This window comes from Oncorhynchus mykiss, chromosome 16 (assembly GCF_013265735.2).
Source record: "Oncorhynchus mykiss isolate Arlee chromosome 16, USDA_OmykA_1.1, whole genome shotgun sequence".
In the NCBI taxonomy this organism is placed as follows: Eukaryota; Metazoa; Chordata; class Actinopteri; order Salmoniformes; family Salmonidae; genus Oncorhynchus; species Oncorhynchus mykiss.
Genome location: NC_048580.1, coordinates 39,944,739 through 39,963,123, shown reverse-complemented (window position 1 = coordinate 39,963,123; position 18,385 = coordinate 39,944,739). Strand labels below are relative to the sequence as shown.

The window sequence follows — 18,385 nt, the reverse complement described above, 5'->3', positions numbered from 1 at the left end:
GTGGTTCAATTGTGTATTGTTGTGTATTTTGTTGTAGCTGGTACAGAACCTGATTCTACCAATACGTGCTTCCAACCCCTAGCTCTGCACAAGGTGAAGGTAAATTGGCCAAAATATTTACAAGCTGAAGGCTAAGCTAGCTGAATTTACAGTAAGCATGGCATAAACATGAATTGGGTAGTGTTTGTATGGTTTATGTTATGGGGTTACAAGTGGTTAGAGGTACCCTTGGACAACAGATTATCTTCCAGACCATATAATCAATTGCACCTACCCCTCTTCTCTTTTTAGCTTTTGTAAAACTCAGGTTATCTGGAGTCGTTCGACAGTGCTCTGCTGAGAAATACCCTGAAGCGGGGGCATTTTGGGTACACAAGCACGAGGGAGCGGACACACCTTTCGTTTATGGAGCACAACAAGATTGTGGGACAGAAACCATCCAGGGATACTGAACGGTATAAAATCAACACGACAACCGTAATGACACAACCACCTCATTATTCCCGAAACACAGTACAAAAACATGTCAAAACAATTCCCTTGCAAACGGCTACTATTGACAAGAATGACTGCTCAAAGTCAAATGGGCTGGGGTGGAGGTTTTACAGACAGTACTTTGAGATGAGAAAGGGGTTTTCGGTTGTGCTTAGACAGTAAATGTATTGTGTATGAGAGCGATTTGAGGTGCCTTTTCTCCTCAATCTCCCATACACAACCATTCATACTGTGTAAGAACTGCCTTCCTAAGACTTGTCACACCTTCTTTAGCCCCCTCACCCATTCACTTTGTTGACAGATCTTTCTTCTCAAAACAGCTCCCAATGTCCCCTCATTGTCCCTAAACAAAAACGCTAACCGGTCCCATTCGGCTGATACCTTTACCAACAAAGGCATGTTGCCCTACATCCCTTCCAGAACAAGTATAAAACCACAACCATGTCTTTCCAGGAGACGGGCAGTATCAGCAAATCTTCTGAAAGAGGACCAAACAGTTGGTGGTTAAGAAGCCCTACACCACTTTTGACAGCCTTATCCAGCTGGCCGTTCACCGCAGACAGGACAAGCCCATCGCCATAAGCACGAGTCTCAGCTTCCCCAGCCCATCATTGCCAGTGTAACGAAGCCGGATAAAGGACTACGGCTGCGTTTACGCAGGCAGCCCAATTCAGACCCGATTGGGCTTTTGACCAATCAGATCAGTTCTGAAAAAGAGCTGATGTGATTAAGACCAATTAGTGGAAAAAAGATCAGAATTGGGTTGTCTGTGTAAAACACAGCTAATTATTAGAATTGGGATGTGCTACATTATGGTTGGCGGGGAAACCTACAGGACGGTAGCTCTCCTGGAACAGGGTTAGAGAGTCCTTATGTAGAACCAGCATAAAATAAATGTGGATCTTTTCTGTCAATCTTCTAAATGTTTCTGCCCTCATGGATTCACAATATGTATTTATCGAAGCTGTACATGGCTCTGTAGCATAAAAAATGCTTAGACATTCAGATATCAAATCATGTTTATTTGTCAACATTAAAATACAGGAGAATGTACACTATGTAATGCTAACTCAAGAGATCTGGGTATTCAACAACGTTATGGTAAAAGTAACATTCAAAAATATATATATATATATATATATATATATCGTATGAACAGCATAGTACAGTTCAGTGTGTCCGAGTGTGTCTCAGGTGTAGGGACACACAAGTACTGGTGATCAGCAGATGGGAGAGGTGGTCATGATAAAATTGCAATTCCAAAAGAAACCTACAGTAAGTTCAGGGAATAATTGTAAAGCTGTGGGAGGAGTGTTGTCATGGTCAAACTGTCATTCAGCTCCTCATCTGCTTGAAATCCATCCTGTCGTCTAATCCCTCGAGGGGGATACAGTTCACGGGATTCAGTTCTGCTACAATGATACAAGCAGGCAAAGGAATGAGGTTTCTGTATCGAGAATCCACTCCAGGAAGAAGCCCAGGCATTAAACGTTATTGTCTGCAAGACTAAAAAAAAACATATATACTCTATTGTACAGTTTGAACAACAGTTGAACCGTGCCAGCATAACATCAACATTAGGGTAGACTAGTTGTACATGTATACATGTGCACAGGTACAGAGATTACATTTACAACCATATCTAGCCAAATGGAAAGAAATATGGCATAACCCTCAACCTTTGCACAGCGACCAGACCGTACAAATGAGCCTAGGTAGGTAGGCAGAAATCTATTTTTAGAGATTTACAACAATAAATTGTTGTATTATTGTTTCTCCTCACTGTTCGGTAGTAAATTTACAGTGCATTGGGAAAGTATTCAGTCCCCTTGACTTTTTCCCACTTTGTTAAGTTACAGCCTTATTCTCTCTTTTTTTAATCCCTAATCAATTTACACACAATAACAAAGCAAAAACTAATTTATAGAAATGTTTGCAAATTCATAAAAACAAAACAGGAATATCACATGTACATAAGTATTCAGATCCTTTACTCAGCTCTTGTTCTTTAAACATTTTTATTAACTTATCCACCACCTCTCCTGTTCAGAGGAAACCTTTTTTTTTTCTTTATACAGCTTCTCGGCTACATATACATACACATTTGAAATGCATGGTACTTTTATATACAGCAAACACATAACAATAAAACATTAAACAAACTCTTTAATCCCACCCCTCAGCCCATCCCACCTATCACCATAGACCACCCTCGTTTGGTTTCCATGTGACATATTTTTCAGTTGTGCTGTGATCCTTTTACATAGATTTTGAACCTTTTCTAATCATAATAGTATCCACAGATTGTGAGCTAAAGATAAACCTTTCCTAAGAATATTATATTATTTATTGACTGACTATGGTTTTCCAAATCACCCAACACTGCTGTAAGGTTAATTTGAAGTGAATGTTGTAATTTTTTAACCATTCCTGAACCTGTGACCAGAAACAAGCTACATAGGGGCAATACCAGAATAAATTCAGTGATTCTGTCTCTTCACAGCAAAATCTACAGAGCTGAGATTGTTGTACGCCCCATATAGATAGCATTCTGATGGTGGCATGAATTTTGTATAATTTAAATAGAAAAAAAACTCAGTGTTGAATCAAGTGTAGTTTTTTTGTACCAGTTCATAAACCATGTGCCATGGAATTGGTACATCGAAAATCTCTTCATTTATTTTGCAACCTGTATGGTGCACCAGTCAACATTTTTGTCCTCAAACAAAACTGGTATATTTTTCTACTTATGCCAATTCCTTTCAGCCAATTTGCATCTTTAATATATGGCAGACAAACAAATTCCTTACCTTCTCCCTTTTCCACTTACCTCCTCCATTTTTGTGATTTGTTTGGATTGAGCAGACATTCCCATATACAGTGCCTTGCGAAAGTATTCGGCCCCCTTGAACTTTGCGACCTTTTGCCACATTTCAGGCTTCAAACATAAAGATATAAAACTGTATTTTTTTGTGAAGAATCAACAACAAGTGGGACACAATCATGAAGTGGAACGACATTTATTGGATATTTCAAACTTTTTTAACAAATCAAAAACTGAAAAATTGGGCGTGCAAAATTATTCAGCCCCTTTACTTTCAGTGCAGCAAACTCTCTCCAGAAGTTCAGTGAGGATCTCTGAATGATCCAATGTTGACCTAAATGACTAATGATGATAAATACAATCCACCTGTGTGTAATCAAGTCTCCGTATAAATGCACCTGCACTGTGATAGTCTCAGAGGTCCGTCAAAAGCGCAGAGAGCATCATGAAGAACAAGGAACACACCAGGCAGGTCCGAGATACTGTTGTGAAGAAGTTTAATGCCGGATTTGGATACAAAAAGATTTCCCAAGCTTTAAACATCCCAAGGAGCACTGTGCAAGCGATAATATTGAAATGGAAGGAGTATCAGACCACTGCAAATCTACCAAGACCTGGCCGTCCCTCTAAACTTTCAGCTCATACAAGGAGAAGACTGATCAGAGATGCAGCCAAGAGGCCCATGATCACTCTGGATGAACTGCAGAGATCTACAGCTGAGGTGGGAGACTCTGTCCATAGGACAACAATCAGTCGTATATTGCACAAATCTGGCCTTTATGGAAGAGTGGCAAGAAGAAAGCCATTTCTTAAAGATATCCATAAAAAGTGTTGTTTAAAGTTTGCCACAAGCCACCTGGGAGGCACACCAAACATGTGGAAGAAGGTGCTCTGGTCAGATGAAACCAAAATTGAACTTTTTGGCAACAATGCAAAACGTTATGTTTGGCGTAAAAGCAACAGCTCATCACCCTGAACACACCATACCCACTGTCAAACATGGTGGTGGCAGCATCATGGTTTGGGCCTGCTTTTCTTCAGCAGGGACAGGGAAGATAGTTAAAATTGATGGGAAGATGGATGGAGCCAAATACAGGACCATTCTGGAAGAAAACCTGATGGAGTCTGCAAAAGACCTGAGACTGGGATGGAGATTTGTCTTCCAACAAGACAATGATCCAAAACATGAAGCAAAATCTACAATGGAATGGTTCAAAAATAAACATATCCAGGTGTTAGAATGGCCAAGTCAAAGTCCAGACCTGAATCCAATCGAGAATCTGTGGAAAGAACTGAAAACTGCTGTTCACAAATGCTCTCCATCCAACCTCACTGAGCTCGAGCTGTTTTGCAAGGAGGAATGGGAAACAATTTCAGTCTCTCGATGTGCAAAACTGATAGAGACATACCCCAAGCGACTTACAGCTGTAATCGCAGCAAAAGGTGGCGCTACAAAGTATTAACTTAAGGGGGCTGAATAATTTTGCACGCCCAATTTTTCAGTTTTTGATTTGTTAAAAAAGTTTGAAATATCCAATAAATGTCGTTCCACTTCATGATTGTGTCCCACTTGTTGTTGATTCTTCACAAAAAAATACAGTTTTATATCTTTATGTTTGAAGCCTGAAATGTGGCAAAAGGTCTCAAAGTTCAAGGGGGCCGAATACTTTCGCAAGGCACTGTATTTTCGATAGCTGTATATGTGACATAACTCCACCGTTTCTAATCATAATAAATATAATACAATAAAAAAATAGTTTTATTTGTATTAAATCAGTATATTTTAACCATAATAGTTGTTGTAATATTTGTTCTCTTTTCTGCCGGATAAGGATGAGCCTTTCTTAATAATCTACTGGAGACCATTTTGGGTTTAAGTATAATTTATGTATGAGTGAAGGTTTTAAGCTTTAATATTGAATAATTTTAGCACCCCTAACTCATATTTATTATATAAATAGGCACGTTTAATTTTGTCTGGCTTAGCATTCCAAAAAAATGATTTAAAAAAAAATTAGTCATCTGGAGTAGGCAGCGCCATTAGTAAGTAAGTAAACTGTGATAGGACCAAAGAGTTAATTAATGTGATTTTGCCATGAATAGACAAGTATTTACCTCTCCATGTTTGCAGAATCTTACCTATTTTTGCAAACTTAATATTGAAATTGATTGTGGCAAGTTCATTTATATTTTTGGAGATGTGAATACCAAGTATGTCTACTTCACCATCCGTCCATTTTATTGGTAAACTACGAGGTAGTGTAAACACTATTTAACGATTCAATACATAATATGGTACACTTGTCATAATTAGTTTGTAGTCAAGATGCTAGAAAAGTGATCAAGACCTTCAAATGAGACTGTGCAGGGATCCAGATTGTGGACTTACGACAAAAATAGTAATCAGCATACATTGACATTTTGTTTTTAACCCCTGGACTTCTAACCCCTTTACGTTCTTGTTGGATCTAATTTTAATAGTTAGCATTTCAAGGGCCATAATAAATAGATATGGAGACAACGGACAGCCTTGTTTCACTCCTCTTAAAAGCTCAATACTTTCTAAGAAGTAACCATTATAGACTATTTTACATCTGGGGCTGCTGTACATAAGAGATTCATTGAAATGAAAGTAATCCAGGCATTTATATATAAATTCTAGTCGTACTTTATCAAACGCCTTTTCAAAATCTGCTATGAAGACCAGGCCTGGTATCTTTGATGTTTCATAATGTTCAGTACTTTGTTGAAGCATCTTTGCCATCCTCAAGTCTTCTTGGGTTTGACTTGGCACACCTGTATGAGGAGTTTCTCCTGTTCTTTTCTGCAGATCCTCTCAAGCTCGGTCAGGTTGGATGGAGCGCGTCACTGTACAGCTATTTTCAGGTTTCACCAGAGATGTTCAACCGGGTTCCAGTCTGGGCTCTTGCTGGGCCACTCAAGGACATTCAGAGACTTGTCCCGAAGCCACTCCTGCGTTGTCTTGGCTGTGTGCTTGGGGTCGTTGTCCTGTTGGAAGGTGAACCTTCGCCCCAGTCTGAGGTACATAACGCTCTGGAGCAGGTTTTCATCAAGGATCTCTCTGTACTTTGCTCCGTTCATTTTCCCCCTCAATCCTGACTAGTCTCCCAGTCCCTGAAAAACATCCCCAAAGCATGATGCTGCCACCACCATGCTACACCATAGGGATGGTGCCAGATTTCCTCCCGATGTGACGCTTGGCATTCAGGCCAAAGAGTTTAATCTTGGTTTCATCAGATCAGAGAATCTTGTTTCTCATGGTCTGAAAGTCCTTTAAGTGCCTTTTGGTAAACTCAGCCCAACAACGCTCAACACAAGTTCTAGTCTTTCAGACTGTAAAAAATGTGTCTGCTTGTATATTTGCTAATGAATCCACCTATAGGAACATTGCTGAAAGATGTCCAATGGCTCTATCGAATAAGGACAACCATATTTACACCCAAAAAACGCATAGTGTGATCAGTATAACATTGAGCCTTCGAAATGCCACAAAGCAGGACTAGGTGTATTTTTTGATATCCTGGGCAATTATGTGTGAAACACACCTCACTGTCCTAGAAATGCCTCAGACATTATGAAAACAAGCCCAGATTCCCCCAGGGTGAAATTCCCCTTTCACATGACAGGAGACATTAGCTGAATCTTCTTTTAATTCCACAATGACCAAAATGAGTTGCTACTCTGACAAACGGAGATCAATCTGGTCCTGACTTCAAACAAACAATAGTCCAGGCCAATGAAGCGACACAGATTGTACAATATTAGAATGAACTATATTTAGTATACACTACCGCTCAAAAGGTTTGGGGTCACTTAGAAATGTCCTTGTTTTTGATAGAAAAGCACAATTGTCCATTAAAATAACATCAAATTGATCAGAAATACAGTGTAGACATTTAGTTGCAAGTGACTATTGTAGCTGGAAACGGCTGATTTTGAATGGAATATCTACATAGGCGTACAGAGGCCCATTATCAGCAACCATCATTCCTGTGTTCCAATGGCTCGTTGTGTTAGTTAATCCAATTTTATCATTTTAAAAAGGCTAATTGATCATTAGAAAACCCTTTTGCAATTATGTTAGCACAGCTGAAAACTGTTGTTCTGATTAAAGAAGCAATAAAACTGGCCTTTAGACTAGTTGAGTATCTGGAGCATCAGCATTTGTGGGTTCGATTACAGGCTCAAAATGGCCAGAAACAACTAACTTTCTTCTGAAACTCATCAGTCTATTCCTGTTCTGAGGAATGAAGGCTAATCTACGTGAGAAATTGCCAAGAAACTGAACACTGTGTACTACTCCCTTCACAGAACAGCGTAAACTGGCTCTAACCAGAACAGAAAGAGGAGTGGGAGGCCACAGTGCACAACTGAGCAAGAGGACAAGTACATTAGGGTGTAGTTTGAGAAACAGATTCCTCACAAGTCCTCAACTGGCACCTTCATTAAATAGTACCCGCAAAACAATAGTCTCAACGTCAACACTGAAGAGGCGACTCCGGGATGCTGGCCTTCTAGGCAGAGTTCCCCTGTCCAGTGTCTGTGTTATTTTGCCCATCTTAATCTTTTCTTTTTATTGGCCAGTCAGAGATATGGCTTTTACTTTGCAACTATGCTTAGAAGGCCAGCATCTCGGGGCTTGGCACACCTGTATTTGGGGAGTTTCTCCCATTCTTCTCTGCAGATCCTCTCAAGCTTTGTCACTTTGGAGGATGGGGAGCGTCGCTACACAGCTATTTTCAGGTCTCAAGAGATGTTCGAAGTTTGGGCTCTGGCTAGGCCACTCAATGACATTCAGAGACTTGTCCCGAAGCCACTCCTGCATTGTTTAGGCTGTGTGCTTAGGTTCGTTGTCCTGTTGGAAGGTGAACCTTAGCCCCAGTCTGAGGTCCTGAGCAGGTTTTCATCAAGGATTTCTCTGTACTTTGCTCCGTTCATCTTTGCCTCGATCCTGACTAGTCTTCCAGTCCCTGCAGCTGAAAAACATCCCCAACGCATGATGCCGCCCCCACCATGCTTTACCGTAGGGATGGTGCCAGGTTTCCTCCAGAAACGCTTGGCATTCAGGCTGAAGATTTCAGTGTTGGTTTCATCAGACAAGAGAATCTTGTTTCTCATGGTCTGAGTCCTTTACATGCCTTTTGGCAAACTCCATGCGGGCTGTCATGTGCCTTTTAGTGAGAAGTCACTTCCATCTGGCCACTCTACCATGAAGGCTTGATTGGTGGAGTGCTGTAGAGATGGTTGTCCATCTGGAAGTTTCGCCCATCTCCACAGAGGAGCTCTGAGTTCTGTCAGAGTGACCACCAGGTTCTTGGTCACCTCCCTGCTTCCTCTTGAGCCCCCCACAGGCCTGGGCCCAGGAGCTTCAGCCCCTGCATTAATCTGGCCCTGGTAGTGCACTATATAGGAAAAGGGTACAATTTAGGAAGAAGCCCAACACTGCACTCTCAAACAGATTGATTTGATACCACATGCAAGTAGCAACAGCATTTTATTGATGCTGTCTGACATTTAATTGAGACCCATAAAGACAGAATATTATTGCAACCGTGACTCCCCCAGTTATGGGGGAGAGAATAGGAGACCTACATTAGGCCTATTAATTGAATGGGACTCATACTATGTCAGTGGTTGAGATAATGTAGGATCTTTGCATATCATTGATATGCAAAGCACGGAGGTTTTGCATAGAATTTGTCATTGAACTTGGGGCCAATAGGGCAAACTTGGCTTCACAAATGAGCAGGTTCACAACCCACTGGGCAAAAACTGGTTGAATCAATGTTGTTTCCACGTCATTTCAACAACAGAATTGAATGTGATGACGTTGAATCAATGTGGAAAACTCATTGGATTTGCAAAAAGTAATCAACGTAAGTTAATTTCCTTACTTTTAACCTAAATCCAATGACAGGGTGATATTTTGTTGTTGATTTCACATTGAATTCACGTTGGCAACTCAACCAAACTAGACATTAAACTGACGTCTATGCCCAGTGGGAAGGCCTTTAAAAACACAGGAATTAACTTTTTACAAAATGATCTGACGACTAAGAAATGATATAACCAGTGATTTAGGCAATTTCCTGTCAGAGCACATTGACCTCAAGGGTCTCACTTACTAAGGGTTTGCTGTTGTACCTTTGAACATCTTGCACCTGTTCTTTTGAGACGTAAAACAAAGTATCTAAAACATGAAACTGACTTTATTTGGGCACATCTTTCAATTTCTCATCTTTCTCTTTATCTATCTCTACTTTTATGTTGAATTCCCCTCTGGGAAAATAACAGGTTGGAAAACATATCTTTCAAAGGTTTACCATAGCCATTCAACAACCTTTCATAGCTTTCTGAAGAGCACAGAGAGAATACCTCTAGGGTATAAATGTTCCAAATTCACTGCAGGGCATGTGGAATAATGACGGTCCAAAGGTATGAGGGTTGAAATGTGGTGTTTGCCACCTCGCTCACCTTCACTAGCTCCTTGGAGAGTAGAGACTGGATATTTGGCTTTCTGTGCCACCCAGTTTCCGGGCCAGGTCCCAGGCTGATGTGGTGTTGAGTCCCAGGTTGTGTAGGTTGTCTTCCAGCTGGTCAGACCATCTGGCTCTAGGCCTTCCTTCCTCTTGGGCATGGTAAGTTAAGGGATGGATGCCTTTAGAGGATGAGGACAGGCTCCAGAGGTGGGTTCAATCTGGCCAGGTGACCAAACAGTCAGAGTCAGTAGCCACCTGCCTTCTCTGAAATGCCACAGAGTGCTGGGTCAGGGGGGGTTAGGTGCCAGATGGAAGGAAGGGGAGAGAAAGACAGAAAGAGGCTGGGTTGAGAGGGCTAGGTGGTCTAGGGGACTATGGGTACAGTAGAGAGGTGGACAGCAGGGATGATGTCACAGTGAGAAGGCATGGAGACTCGGAGTGCATCCCAAATGGCACCCTATTCCCTATATAGTGTACTACTTTTGACCAGGGCCCATATAGAATAGGGTGTCATTTGGGATGCACTCAAACCTGAAAGGTGAAAGACTATTCAGCTTCAGACACATCCTGACCTTTATAGTAGACAGAGTGTCACTACCCTTCTTTGTCAGAAAAGTATGGTCCAACTGTGTCAGCCTGTATTTGTGTGTGTGTACTGTAACCAAAGGTCATCTCATGAACATCAGCTGAGCCCAGTGAGTCCAGCGATCAAGACATCTACATCTCTACCTCCTGAGAAGAAAAACCCAACAGCATCCCAGTTCATATTGAATCACCGGGGAAGGAATATTTCAAGAACTGAATGTGGCGAGAGAATGGCTCCAGTAGGGCACACAGGATTTTTTTTCTTCCAAAAACAAACATTTCTTATTGGACATACTGTATATGAATTGCATTCTATCTGGCAGGCCGTTCCTACCAGGTGACGTGGAGAGGATCTGTGTCCACACCACAAACTCTCACTACTGGTGTCCCCCAGGGCTCGGTCCTAGGCCCTCTCCTCTTCTCTCTATACACCAAGTCACTCGGCTCTGTCATATCCTCACATGGTCTCTTCTATCATTGCTATGTGGATGACACTCAACTACTTTTCGCCTTTCCCCTTCTGACACCCAGGTGGCGACACGCATCTCTGCGTGCCTGGCAGATATCGCAACTTGGATGTCAGCCCACCACCTCAAGCTCAACAAGCCGGAGGTGCTCTTCCTCCCGGGGAAGGCCTGCCCTTGTCACACCATGATGGGTTTCACCTGTCTTTGTGATTGTCTCCACGCACCTCCAGGTGTCACCTGTTTTCCTCATTAGTCCCTGGGTACTTATTCCTGTGTTCCCTCCCTGCTTGTCTGTTGTCAGTTCATCTTGTTTGTCAAGTCAACCAGCATGTTTTTTTTCCATCTCTCTGTTTTGCTAGTCCTCCCAGTTGTGACCCTTGCCTGTCTGGACTCTGAACCCGCCTGCCTGACCATTCTGCCTGCCCTGACCTCGAGCTTGCCTGCCACTCTGTAGTAACCACTTTTTTGGTTACTACATGATTCCATATGTGTTATTTCATTGTTTTGATGTCTTCACTATTATTCTACAATGTAGAAAATAGTAAAAACAACAACCCTGGAATGAGTAGGTGTGTCCAAACTTTTGACGTGTACAGTATATATTGAAGTAATAAGGCACAAGTAGGTGTGGTATATGGCCAATATACCACGGCTAAGGGATGTTCTTAGGCATGAAGCATCGCATGTATATTGGTCATATATAACAAATCCCAGAGGTGCCTTATTGCTATTATAAACCAAAGTAATTAGAGCAGTAAAATCAATGTTTTGTCATACCCGTGGTATACGGTCTGATATACCACGGCTGTCAGCCAAATCAGCATATTATATATTACATATAAACCCTTAGATAAGGGATTGTTTTCCCAGACCTAGATTAAACCTTGTCTAAAAACTGCAATCAATGGAAAAATCTGTGTCTGGGCACCTAAATGTTGTATTAATAATTTCATGAGCTGTATTGTCTACTAATCTAAAAAAAATGTCAGAATAGTTTCTCTACTCAGAGCTCCACAGGGGTGACGCCATTAACAAATAAGTCTGGAACGTAAACATGAAATCCAAGATCAAGACAATTAATTAGGCAAAAATATGATTAATTAAGGAGAAAAAGTATACAACTGTCATGACTAGACTCAAGGGTAGTAAATAACGTCCATGTTAACTGGTCTCTGATGTACACAGATCAAATGTTTTAGATAATGACTGAATAATCTGTTTTTTTCTCCTCTAATACCCACATACTTACTAAATAGTGTCTCTAGTGTTCCCCTCCCTTGAGTAGACCCTGTTCCCTACACATGGTTCTAATGATAGGGGGGCCTGGGTAACCCCATAACCAATCAGGGCCCCCCGTTAGATATATCAAAGGGACCCCCCCTCCCCCTACAAAAATAAAATATTGACATCCGTACGCCTAAGAGACGTTGGCACCACCAGAATGCATGTGGAGTTCAGTCAGCGTGAATGAATATAAGTCCCAGGCCAATTTGTACCACTCGGTGCCAAAGGAAATGGTTAATCCCCGTCATCAATTCCCCAGCAGAAAAATACACTATAGCCCAATCTGCCATTAAGAAAAATATAGCCCAATTTGTCAATTAGGAACATTTTCCAAATTACAGTAATGAACTCACTGTGGCCCCCTTTCATTTAATTCTCAGCTTCCCTGCTTTTATAATTTCTCTGTGAGAGGGCAGTAATATTGTGATTTATGTGGGAGGACAGCAGCAGAACTGTATTAGTCAGAGCATTTTGGCTCAAACACACAGTTCTCTCTTTATTAATGAGCTGCTCTATAACAGTCATTTCCTCCCCCATTCATCTGTATTGTTCTAAAACCACCAAGAGAGAGAAGACAGTTGTAGGTGGCTTTACACTCTGTAGTAGCCTATTATCGAATGAGATCTTAAAATGCTTTCAGATTTGTCTATCTTCAGTGATTACTGGATACTGGGCTGTCAATACTTACTTATAAGACAATAATATATTCCAATTCTTCAACCCTTGTTGAAACATGGAACACAGAACACACAATTGTTCAGAATACATAGGAAGATTGAGTGACTTGGTTTGAAAAGCAGGGTTGGGTCAACTCTATTTCAATTCCAGTCGATTCAGAAAGTAAACTAAATTCCAATTTGAAAAGCATTCGAGGAATTTAACTGAAACCAAACACACTGAAATTGTGAAATCCAATACTTCCCTCAGTTCAACACCATGATCTACAGTAGATCAGGGGTTCCAAAACATTTTCACTCAGGTCAGCCCCAATCCAATGATCACCACCTACTGGAAACATGAATACAGTACAGCTCATGTCAATGGGCAGCTTCCTATTTACCCCATATCTACGGAAGAGTATTAGGGCCAAGTGAAGAGAAAAAAACAACTAAAGAGTAATGAGTGGTGGTACTTGGAGGGGGAGGGGGAGGGGGGACAAAATAAACAAATGGCCATCAATCGAATGGTCTAATAACTCAACAGGCGTCACTGCACAGGCACACGCTACATTTCTACCTGGGAACTTCAGACTATACGGAGACATATACTCTTAACGGCCATGGTGAGTTATGAGCACAAACAAACCACTCTCTTGGCACTGTCACCAGCCTCAGCCACTGACTGCGAAGAGCTCTGGGGTTGAGTCCCTGCGGGTTTTCGCAACAACGTTCTGCCGCATAATTGCAACTATTAGCGACCTTATTCATGGTGCTTTACGAAAAGTAAGTAGTATGTGCCCCTTATAGCAACTATCCTTCCAATGAAGGCAGTTCTCTCGATGATCACTCCGTGACCCACATCCTGCAATGCTGTCGTTCAGACACTGGATTTGTCATCCCTACTTGCCATCGAATGGACTCAAGTTCTGACTGAGCTCAACTGTCACGAAACGCAAATACAGCGATGCGTTTCTCTCCATTGGTTTAATACATTTTCAGAAATAACAAGGAGCGCCCAAAATCGGTTTTGTGCAGGGAAGTGCTTAGTAATGAGTCTTTCTAAAAATGAACAAATTAAAACGACAGGTCCTGACCAAACATCCACGGCATGATGGTAAACCCAGGGAGATTTTTCAGAACAGGGCAGAATGCTTCCGGAAACAGTGCCTCGAGAGTGGAAAAGTCAGCTAGCAAGGCATTTTATAAACAGCCAGAAAAAAGGCATTTTATAAACAAGCAGAAAAAAGGGAGTACTCTCTCTTAGTAGTCGATGTGAGTTTTTCTTTCAAACGATCCCCTTGTACACAGCTAATAGCTAGCTAACGTTAGCTTGCTTTGGCTATCTAGTTACTAAAAGTACAGTTAAAGATTGGAGGGGGGGGGGCTGTTGATGTTAAAATACAAGTAATCATTTTTATTCTGAACTGGAATACACTGATTGATGCAAGATGCTTTTTTGGGGGCAAACACAGTTCTGGGTTGCTCATCTATAGCAGGAAGCGGTCTCCCGCCTGGCTGAGAAAGCAGTAGATGTTCTGAAAGGGTCTGAGCTGGTGTAACAGGGTTGGTTATGTTTCCACTTGCCTCTAAAGAAAGGTGTATTTAATGTTCAAGTATTCTTATTGGTTGGTTTAATTCAGATGACAATAAGGCATGTTGTTATTGGCCCCGCTTGAAAAGAGGGGGAGATCGAACGTTAGGTCTCCCCAGTATGAAAATGTGATGCAAAGGTTAGGTCACATTCTGAATACTGTTTTCTATTTTAAAATGTGTACACGTTTGCTGTACATTGCTGATTTATACATGTGTGGGTATATGGTACCTGTTAGGGATTGAGGGCTTTCTGGGATGTGCTTTGGAATAGGATTGCTGTATATACGTGTGTTAGCTAGCATGCACCGATGTAATGGTCACTTAAACCCACTGCTAACACAGTTTTCATGCTACAGATTTTACCATCGACAGCCATCAACATCATTAACCACTGCACAACTAACGTGCAGTTTCCTATTTAACAACAGATAGTAAATAATGCTCAACTGGGACCACAGGCTGGGGTGTTTTATTTGAACAAAACGCAAGGAGAGGACGATTAACATCTGTTACACTGGCAACCCTGAGGTAGCAAAATTACATCTGCGCGTATAAACCCAGGGTCGTTCCACTACTCCCTCCTTTCAAAGAGCGCTTCCTCGCTTGCGACTCAGTTCACTGGCCAGGCACACGCACGTTCGTGGATGGAAGGTCCGATCACTTCTGACACCAATGTAATGAAACAAGCAGGGAGCAGGTCTCGAACCCTCAACCTTGTAGTGCGCTGGACTTCGGGCTATCAACTGTGCCCCAAAAGCATGTTCGAGTGGCAGAGTCAATATCCGCACTTATAAACCCAGGGTTGTTACAGTATTTTGTCTGACAGACGCTTACATGACAACCAGAATGCATTGTATGATGTCAACATACATGGCGCCACACAAATAGCTTAGCATTAGCTCATCATCAGTTCAACATAAAAATAAAAAACATTTTACACACGTGTCCATTACAATCTATGCAATAATCTGAATGCATGATTTGTCACCAGTACTTGAAAACGTGAATAAAACAGTAAATACATTATAAACCACACATACATACGGTGTGCTACAGCAGAAAGGACAGCACGATATACAGAAAATATCCACATATTTTGATAGGAACGCACACATTGTCAAGGTCCAATTTGTAAGGAAAACAACCATGATGGCAATGCTGGTGTGTCGTGAAAATGTTTGTGCAAGGCCTGTTTTGACTAGAGATGTGCAATGTCCTCATACTTGGGAAACACTAAGGAAAGTGCTTGGGCTCAGAGAAGTTTGTCCGGATCAGTAAAGCCTGATAAATAAATGGTCTGCAACCAGTAAAGCCTCATAAATAAATGGTCCGCAACAGTGAAATGGGCTACTTCTTATGTGAATTAATGAGGAGGAGGAACAGGCCTCAATTCAAACTGTTGTTAGAAAATACAACTTGTTAGAAAATAATTTGAATATGACAAGTTGAAACATTGCCTGCTAATTATCTATAGGCTACGTGCCTTGGTTTGAGGGCTGCATGGGTAACTGTCCTGTTCCTTAACAATCACATTTTGGAACAGTGAGAGAATTCCGACATCGTGGACATGAAAGAAAACTCAGGCAGGGAAGGTGGTTACATTCTGACCCCTGACCAGAACGCACGCGTGTTGATTTTGTCCACCCACACCAGATGCAATCAGGACATGCAGGTTGAAATATCAAAAACTCTGAACCAACTATATTAATTTGGGACAGGTCAAACAACATTAAACATTTATGGCAATTTAGCTAGCTTGCTGTTGCTAGCAAATTTGTCCTGGGATATAAACATTGGGTTATTTTACCTGAAATGCGCAAAATCCTCTACTCTGACATTTCATCCACAGATAATAGGGTAAACCGAGTTTGTTTCTAGTAATCTCTCCTCCTTCAGGCTTCTTCTTGTTTTTTTGGACTTTATATTGTGCTTGGCAACCGATTTTTAAGATGCACTATCAACTGGACTGGAGTGTGGACCTCAGTTCATCTTTCACGTGGGTATATGCTCCTAAAAACCAATTAGGAGATGAGAGGCGGGACTTGCAGCAGGTCAAGCTCGTTGATGGGTGCGAGCACTGTGGGTGCACTGTGGATGCGAGCGGTGTGGTCAGCATGTTTTAACCTCAGTCCTTGCATCACTTCAAATCCAAAGTACTGTAGTACAGAGCTAAAACAACAACACAAATGGTCAATGTCCAAATACCTTTAACATGTACTCACTTAGGGATGTGAATCCTCCCATCCTTGAAGGCATCACAGGATAGTAAAACGAGATCCTACGCAAGGCTACCAACCTGTCAGATCAGTGTTTGTTTCTTTATAGCCTATATAACCTATCATCATTGATCTAATAGGCCTATATTTACGTTGCCTTCAGAAAGTATTCATACCCCTTAACCTATTTCACATTTTGTTCTGTTACAGCCAGAATTCAAAATTGATTAAATATATATATATATATTTTTTACACACAATACATATTGACAAACATGAAAATTAAAAGCTTTATCTTCAGTCAATAAGTATTCAACCTCTTTATGACAAGCGTAAATAAGTTCAGCTCCCCTGTGTATATATAATTGACTTTATTCTCAATTTTTGTTCTTTATTCCCTAAATATTGCTACTTTTATAAGTACTATACATGAGAAACAAATCATTAAAATACCACCCCTATTTATTCTATTAACTTTGCCCTAATACTCTTCCAGACATACTATATCTATATTGTAAATAAGAATGTGAAGAAACAAGAAATAAACTACCACAACACATTAATAGACTGTCAGTACTGTGTGACAAAAAAAAAGGCACATTCACTCATCATTAGCAACAATAACATTTAGGCATAAGAAATGTACAGGTAACTGCCAGAATAAAGGAAACACCAACATAAACTGTCTTAATAGGGGGAAAAAAGAGGAAGGGAAGCGCTGATAAGGTACACACTAGTAGGTTTTGGTAGACAGAAGTTGCTCTTTGGTAAAAGGGGTAAATTCGGAATCTAAAAGGAGGACCAAGGCACTCTTCATATAATTAATTAAATGCCTTTATTTGTATGTCATGTTTACTGGAAACAAAGTTTAAAAAATCTGACGCGTTTCGGCTGCATGGCCTGCTGACACCACCACAAGCCGCCAGAACAGTCCTTGGCATATATTCTACAAGTGTCTTGAAAATGCTGTCTCAGGCTCCACTCCAGAATCTCCCATAAATTGGGTTGAGATCTGGTGACCAAGACACAAACCCCTTTAAATCCACTATGCTCCTTTGAGATCCCACTTTAAAAGTCACGGCGCTCTCTGCTTCTAGCCATGTTAGCCAAAATAATAGGCAACTGGACATTTTTAAGCATGCTGGGATGTTAATTGTTTAATTAACTCAGGAACCACACTTGTGTGGAAGTACCTGCTTTCAATATACTTTGTATCCCTTTACTCAAGTGTTTCCTTTAGTTTGGCAGTTACCTCTATAACCACAATTGTTATCAACATGACACAAAATACATTCTGAAACTGGCAGCACAGTGCAATGGAAAAGGTATGTTTCCTCATCTGCCAGCTCAATCCCAGTATGAAGAGACTAATTATTTTCTACTTTAATTAGTGAAACTAAAACCCCAAGCTGCCACCACACCGTAGCTGATGCCTTCACTTAGTCTAAATCATATGTGGTCCAATACCCTGTGTGTGTGTTTGTGTGTGGCCAGCACTCCAGTACTAAATTGTGACTGGCCCAGGAGGACACCAGAACACGGTTGGTGGGTGACGGTAACTCATCTACAACCCAGGCTTAGTGTGGGGATCAAATCCCTGCATGATTGAGTGCCTAATTTCATTCACCATGCATGACAGAGCAAGCTTAGAGCACACAGGCAGACATGTGGGCACACACAAACACACAGGTCAGACTCCAACAAGCCAGCAGAGGATGATGGGCTGTATGGGGGGGATTCCCTAGAAGCGTACAAAGTACTA

General features: G+C 41.3%; 2 long non-coding RNA genes across 2 annotated transcripts in view; one reads left to right on the top strand and one right to left on the bottom strand.

The window, feature by feature from the left end:
* The window catches only part of LOC110491953, a 30,740-nt gene extending 29,240 nt beyond the window's left edge, over positions 1-1,500 (top strand). Inside the window, exons 2-3 of the long non-coding RNA XR_002468932.2 lie at positions 292-455; positions 949-1,500. This is a non-coding gene — a long non-coding RNA (uncharacterized LOC110491953). The remainder of the gene's footprint in view (positions 1-291; positions 456-948) is intronic.
* Positions 1,497-16,427, bottom strand: LOC118939534. The gene is made up of 3 exons (XR_005036521.1): positions 16,215-16,427; positions 9,815-10,083; positions 1,497-1,907 (listed from the first exon to the last, which is right to left on the bottom strand). It is a non-coding gene; the product is annotated as an uncharacterized LOC118939534 (long non-coding RNA).
* Positions 16,428-18,385: the final 1,958 nt, after the last annotated feature.